The following is a 6,832-nucleotide window of genomic DNA, read 5'->3' as shown; positions in this document are numbered from 1 at the left end:
CTACCATCGACTTCTTACATTTCAAATCAAGAAAGGAGTACGTTCTTTCCGTATATCGGTCGTGTCAAATCTTCTTTGCGGTAACTTTCGATCACACGTGAATCTTTGCTGTCAGTTTGATTTGTGAACACTGTGTCAGGGAGGTGGTGTGCCCATTGTTTGGGGAAATGCTCAGCTTCCCGCAATGTGAGAAGTAAAACACAGACTGTTCGTTCAGTTGGTGACCGCGGGGTGTGAATAACATTATACCGATATTTTTACAACATAATCTAGAGATTGCCATCCAGGTTTTAGTCACATCAAACTGCCACGCAATGCTGTTATGGCCTCAGTAAACTATAATAATGAGAAGATCGCTGGGATGATTTTCTACATCTGACTGCAATATAAACACAGATCATTGTTTCCAATTTTGGTGGAACAAAAGACATCGTATTGGTGGATAATTACAGTTAGTGCAAACACAGCTAGCCATCGATAAATATTAATCCTGTTCACTTCAATGGCCAAATTTCAATTCAGAAACCAAGTGCACTCGGCTGCTTGTAACATAGACAACATGACAAAATGGCCCTTAGGACGAGAAATGGGGCATTGAGGAGGAGTGAAATGTTTGCTTTTGGTCACCTCCACAATTGTTTGAAAAACAGGTTGAAAGGATTCTTAAAAGGTGGCTGAAGTAGTGGTGAGGCATAACACTTCAGACAGCGCAAAGTGGAAGACCACTTTGTAGTGGAAGAAAAAGACATTCCTTATTTCTGAAAGAACTGGGAAACAGAAGAGGGAATGAAATCTGACTTGGGAGCTATTTCCTATTTGTTGAGGATGTTGCTTCATCACAGTCTTGGTTTAGAGCATAAGCTCTTCATCAGGAATAAAGGGTGGCCCAAGGGGGCTGAGAGATACATGGGAAGGAAGTGGGGCTGGAGGGAAGGCAGCTGGGAGTGCAATAGGTAGGTGGAGGTAGGGATTGATGGTGATAGGTCAGAGATGAGGGTGGAGTAAATAGGTGAGAAGGTGGACAGGTATGACAGGTCAAGAGGTTGGTGTCGAATTGGCAGGTTGGATCTGGGACAAGTTGGGGGAGAGGAAATAAGGAAACTGATGAAATCTACATTGATACCATGTGGTTGGAGGGTCCTAAAGCAGAAGTTGAGGTGTTTTCCTACAAGTGTCGGGTAGCAAGAATTTGGCAGTGGAGGAGGCCCAGGACTTGCATGTCCTTGGTGGAATGGGAGGGGGAGTTAAAGTGTTCCACCACAGGGCGGTGTGTCGTTTAGATTTAGAGTCCCAGAGTTGTTCCCTGAAATGTTCCGCTAGTTGGCGTCCAGTTTCCCCAATGTCGATAAGACCATATTGCGAGCAATGGATATAATCTTATAAATAGATTGCATAAATCTTAGCCTGCCAGAGTTATTTTCTTTAATTAAATTAAATAATTTTTTTATTCAATTGGATGACTGCATGAAACAGTTTGTTGGTCAGATTTGAATCATCACACCCAAATGAGACGATGTCATGAATATCAGTGAACTGCTCTTTTTGTTAAAAACCACAAGTTCTTGATTTATTTTCACAACTTCCTGGTATTCACACCTGCACATTCAATGTCAAACTCTGACATCAGAAATTAAATTACAGCATTAATTTTGACTTACAATATTCGAACAAACAAATTAATAGCACACAGTGAATAAATACCAAGTCTTATTAATATGAAATTAAATTTGATCAAAAAAATTTAAAATCAAGATGGGAGATAAGAAATGGGGGAAGGGCAAAGGGCAAGAAATGCAGCATCATAGAAAGTGCTCCTCCAGAGAGTGCATTTTACCAACCATCACTGCTAAATATAAACACTCTGATATGATCCTCCGGTTTTAATGTAAATCATAGCCCCATACAGTAGGTACCATTTAACTGAGTTAAAAATACAATCCTTGAGCAAATCCAGCTTCTAGCCTTACCCCCCCGCTTATTGGAGCTTGGACCTTCCTCCAGCTCCGGGGGGGTTGTTGAACTCCTGGGCTCCAGCGGCCACGCCTCCACTGAAGAAGCTTTGGGAAGCAGATGCAAAGGCAAGATACAGAACAGAGAACTTTTGTATATGAAAGCAGAGACATTGAGCAATAGCATGACATGGTATGTACCCATCGACCTCTGGGTTATCTACCCAGCACACTCATGCAACACTACTCTACTTCTGTGCTCCCAGCAGCTGGATCATGGATCAATTTAAAGTAGGTCCTATATCTCTGAGTACATCGGTACACAAGGCAGTGAAGAAAGGTTTAGGCACACTGGCCTTCATCAGTTAGGGAATTGAGTATAGATGTTGGCAAGTTATGTTGTGGTTATACAGGACGTTCATGAAGCTGGAATATTGTGATCAGTTTTGGTCCCCTTGGTGTTCTGACTTCTGACTTCTTCAACTCTGGGTTTGTGTTGAACTTGATGGGATACTTTGTCCAACTCAGTATGTTCAACAGTATCTCTCAGAGGGATTCATGTGAAACTTTTCAGGAGGTGAGCTCAACAAGATTGAAGTATTCAAAGTTACTTGGACTCTATTTTAAACTTACATAGGGACCAATAGTCAGAGACACGTACAGCATGGAAACAGACTCTTCGGTCCAACTTGTCCATGCTGACCTGATATCCTGTATTAATCTTGTCCCATATGACAGCACCTGACCCATATACTCTGGCAGTTCATTTCATATATATCCCACCCTCTGAATGAAGAAGTTGTCCCTTTAATATGTTTCGCCTCTTACCCTAAACTTATGCCCTCTAATTCTGGACGCCCCCACACCAGGGAAAAGACCTTGTCTATTACACTGTCCATGCCCCTCATGATTTTATAACCGCTATTAGGTCACTTCTCTGCCTCCGATGATCCAGTAAAAACAGCCCCACGCTATTCAGCCTCTCCCTGTAGCTCAAACCCTCCAAGCCCCATCAACATTCCTGTAAATCGTTTCTCACAGAGAAGTCAACATTTCAGTCATGAAGAAGGGTTAATACCCAAAGCGCTGACTACTCCACATCCTGGTGCTGCCTGGCTTGCTGTATTCTCCCAACCTCCTACTTGCCAACTTCGGGTTGCAATATGTAGTGGCTCAGTGGTTACCACTGCAGCCTCACAGTGCCGGGGACCCAGGTTTGATTCACGCCTTGGGTGGCTGTCTGTGAGGAGTTTTCATATTCTCCCAGTGTCTGCACTGGGTTTTCACTGGGTGATCCTGTTTTCTTCCATAAACCAAAGATGTGCAGGTCATGTGGATGGGCCATGCTTAATTGCCCAAGAGTTAGGTACATTAGTCAGAGAGAAATGGGTCTGAATGGGTTACTCTTCGGAGGGTCGATGTGGACTTGTTGGGACAAATGGTCTGTTTACACACTGTCGCTAATCTCATTTACACTACTTTTGTCACTAACGAATGGCTGAGTAGACCCGATGGGCCGAATGGCCTAACTTCTGCTCAGATGGTTTTGCAGTCTTACGTTTCTCTGGATCATTTCATTTGGCAATGTGCAGTCCCTGGCTCAATGAGCAGCAGTTTCCAATGAAAGCAAAGCTCATATGATGGTTGAACACCTACGTGTGGAAACAGGTCCTTCAGCCCAACACATCTGCACAGATTCTCCGAAGAGTAACCCAATCAGATCCATTTTCCTACCCTCCATAAATTGCACACAGAGCCCCAAGGGTGGAAGTATTCCTGGGTTCCTGGTGCCATGAGGCAGCAGTGCTAACCGTGAGCCACCATGAGGTTGTGGTTGTGGGGGGGGGGGGGGTGGGGGAGGCAATTGCAGTCCAGCAGAAAACAAAAACAGCCCACCTACTCTCCCACTGCACACAGTGTCAGAACTGGCAGGAGGTTCAGTCCTGGGGGGTGACTAAAGGCAGCGTCACTGGTGGGATCTGATTGCTGGGAGCGCTGGTGCCCCCGCTGGTGCTTCCGCAAGTTGCAGGAAAACACGAACCTCTTCCCACACTCGGGCCAGCTGAAGGGCCTCTCCCCGGTGTGGACACACTGGTGCTTCAGCAGGGCGGAGGAATTGCTGAAGGACTTCCCGCATTCAGGGCAGCAGATATGCCTCCCCCCTCCACCCCCCTTTCCCCCATGTGGACTAGCTGGTGCTTCAGCAGTGTGGAGGATCGGGTAAAGCCCTTCCCACACTCGGGCAGGAGAATGGCATCTCCCCAGTGTGGACGGACTGGTGCCTCAGCAGGGCTGAGGAATTGATGAAGGCCTTCCTGCACTTAGGCAACTGAACGACCTCTCCCCCATGTGGACCCACCAATGGGCCAGCAGGTCGGAAGAAAGAGCAAAGCCCTTCCTGCAATCGGGGCAGAAGAACGGCTTCTCCTCAATATGGACCCACTGGTGTCTCAGCAGGTGGGAAGAACCGCTGAAGGCCATCTCGCACTTGGAGCTGGAGAACAGCCTTCCCCGGTGTGGACCAACTGGTGTGTCAGCAGGGCAGAGGAATCACTGAAGACCTTCCCACACTCAGGGCAGCAGAAGGGCGTCTTCCCCTCTGTGGACCCATTGGTGCTTCAGAATCCTTTCAAATTTCACAATATCCTTCTGATGGGAGGGAGACCAGAATATTACACAATATTCCAAAAGTGGTCTTAAAAAATGTTGTGTACAACCACATCATAACTTCCCAACTCCAATACTCAGTCAGAGGATTGGGAAAGCTTTGAAAACCCACACAAAACAAACAGGAAAGAATGGAGGGTCAAACCGAATTTTTGAGTGTCACCTTGGAAGCATCACTGAGAAATCAGCGGACTGACGTTTATTGGGTAGCCGTTCTCCTTAAATACACTATATACGAATTTCTCTTGTGCTTTTCGTAGTTTCTCTGAGCTGCAGTGTGCGGTGGCTCGTTGAAATAATCTCCTGATGCAGCTTCGTTTGTGGGTGTTGGGATGATTGCTTCTGCAGTTAAGTCCTTGTTTTGGGTCTGTTGTTTTTCTGTAGATGCTAGTTTGAAGTTCCCCATTGACTGTTCGTTCTACTGTGACATCAAGGAATGGCACTTTGTTGTTGTTCTCCTCCCCTTCAAACCAGGAGCCCCCCTTAGACCATAGTCTCACGACTTGGAACATCAATATACAGATTAGTCAAAGGCCTCCACTGAAGGCTAAAACACCTAGTCGAAGATTCACTCCACGCCATTTACTCCATCCAAGAATTCCTGAACACTGTTGTGGTTCTGTTCGCCGAGCTGGGAATTTGTCTTGCAAACGTTTCGTCCCCTGTCTAGGTGACATCCTCAGTGCTTGGGAGCCTCCTGTGAAGCGCTTCTGTGATGTTTCCTCTGCCATTTGTAGTGCCATTGAGTGCCATTCATCCACAGACTCTATCAACAAACACATCGACCTGGACCCAATATACCGGCCACTACAGCGGGCAGCTCGAACTGACAACCGGAAGCGGCAGAGACAGGCCACTATAAATGCCGGAAGAAACATCACAGAAGCGCTTCACAGGAGGCTCCCAAGCACTAAGGATGTCACCTAGACAGGGGACGAAATGTTTGCAAGACAAATTCCCAGCTCGGCGGACAGAACCACAACAACGAGCACCCGAGCTACAAATCTTCTCCCAAACTTGGAATTCCTGAACATCAAAGACACTGAGATAGAAGAGGATGGAATAATGTTGTCCTTTGACATAACAGCCCTGTTCACATCCATTAACATCAACGTGGCCAAAGAAAACTGAAGACACTACTCGAAGAATCAAAGACACAAACACAGCATCAACTTCATCAGCAAAGATAACACTGTCAAGCTCGTGGAACTGTGCCTTACCACCGACTTCATATTCAGTAACAAGCCCTACAAACAAATCAACGAAATACGCATGAAACCACCAGCATCAGGATTCCTAGCAGAAGCAATAATGTAGAGACTCGAACAAACAGCCCTTCCAATGATCCAACCCAAACTTTGGGTCCGCTACAGCGATGACACTTTTGTCATCAAAAAATGAAACAAATTAGAGGAAACCTACAACACCATCAACAATATCCTTCCTGGCATAAAATTCACAAAAGAGGAGAACAACAACAAAGTGCCATTTCTAGATGTCACAGTAGAGCGAACAGTCAATGGTAAATTCAAAACAGCGTCTACCGGAAAACAATGCACGCGAACCAAGAACTTAACTACAGAAGCAATCACCACTACACATGCAAATAAATCTGAATCAGGACACTATTTCAACGAGCCACGACACACTGCAGCACCCAGGAACTCCGAAGATCAATCAAGAACTGTACAGAGCATTTAAGAAGAACGGGTAGCCTATAAACCCCCGAAAAAGGTTTCCCTGACCGGGAATCGAACCCGGGCCGCGGCGATGAGAGCGCCGAATCCTAACCACTAGACCACCAGGGAGACGCAGATGCACTCTGATAGCTCTACTGAAAATTTCTTCCGTGCCCGGAAACCGAATCCGGGCGGTGGTCGGTCGAAGGCTTTCACCTGTGTATCCAACAATGTCATTTCTTGTATCCATTACTCCTGATGCGGTCTCATCTACATTGGGGAGACTGGAGACTCCTCGCAGAGTCAAGTCACAGCGCTTGAGGGAACATCTCCAGGACACCCGCACCAATCAACCCCATCACCCTATGGCCCAACATTTCAAACCCCCTCCCACTCTGCCGAGGACATGCAGGTCCTGGGCCTCCTCCATCGCCGCTCCCTCCCGACTCGATGCCTGGAGGATGAACGCCTCATCTTCCGCTTGGGGTAAATTCAACCCCAGGCCATCAATGTGGACTTCATCAGATTCCTCATTTC

General features: G+C 46.5%; 1 non-coding gene across 1 annotated transcript; it reads right to left on the bottom strand.

The window, feature by feature from the left end:
- Positions 1 to 6,352: 6,352 nt before the first annotated feature.
- Positions 6,353 to 6,424, bottom strand: trnae-cuc (transfer RNA glutamic acid (anticodon CUC)). The gene has a single exon. It is a non-coding gene; the product is annotated as a tRNA-Glu (tRNA).
- Positions 6,425 to 6,832: the final 408 nt, after the last annotated feature.

The sequence above is a fragment of the Chiloscyllium punctatum genome, chromosome 36 (genome assembly GCF_047496795.1).
Source record: "Chiloscyllium punctatum isolate Juve2018m chromosome 36, sChiPun1.3, whole genome shotgun sequence".
In the NCBI taxonomy this organism is placed as follows: domain Eukaryota; kingdom Metazoa; phylum Chordata; class Chondrichthyes; order Orectolobiformes; family Hemiscylliidae; genus Chiloscyllium; species Chiloscyllium punctatum.
This window is presented reverse-complemented; position numbering and strand designations above follow the sequence as displayed.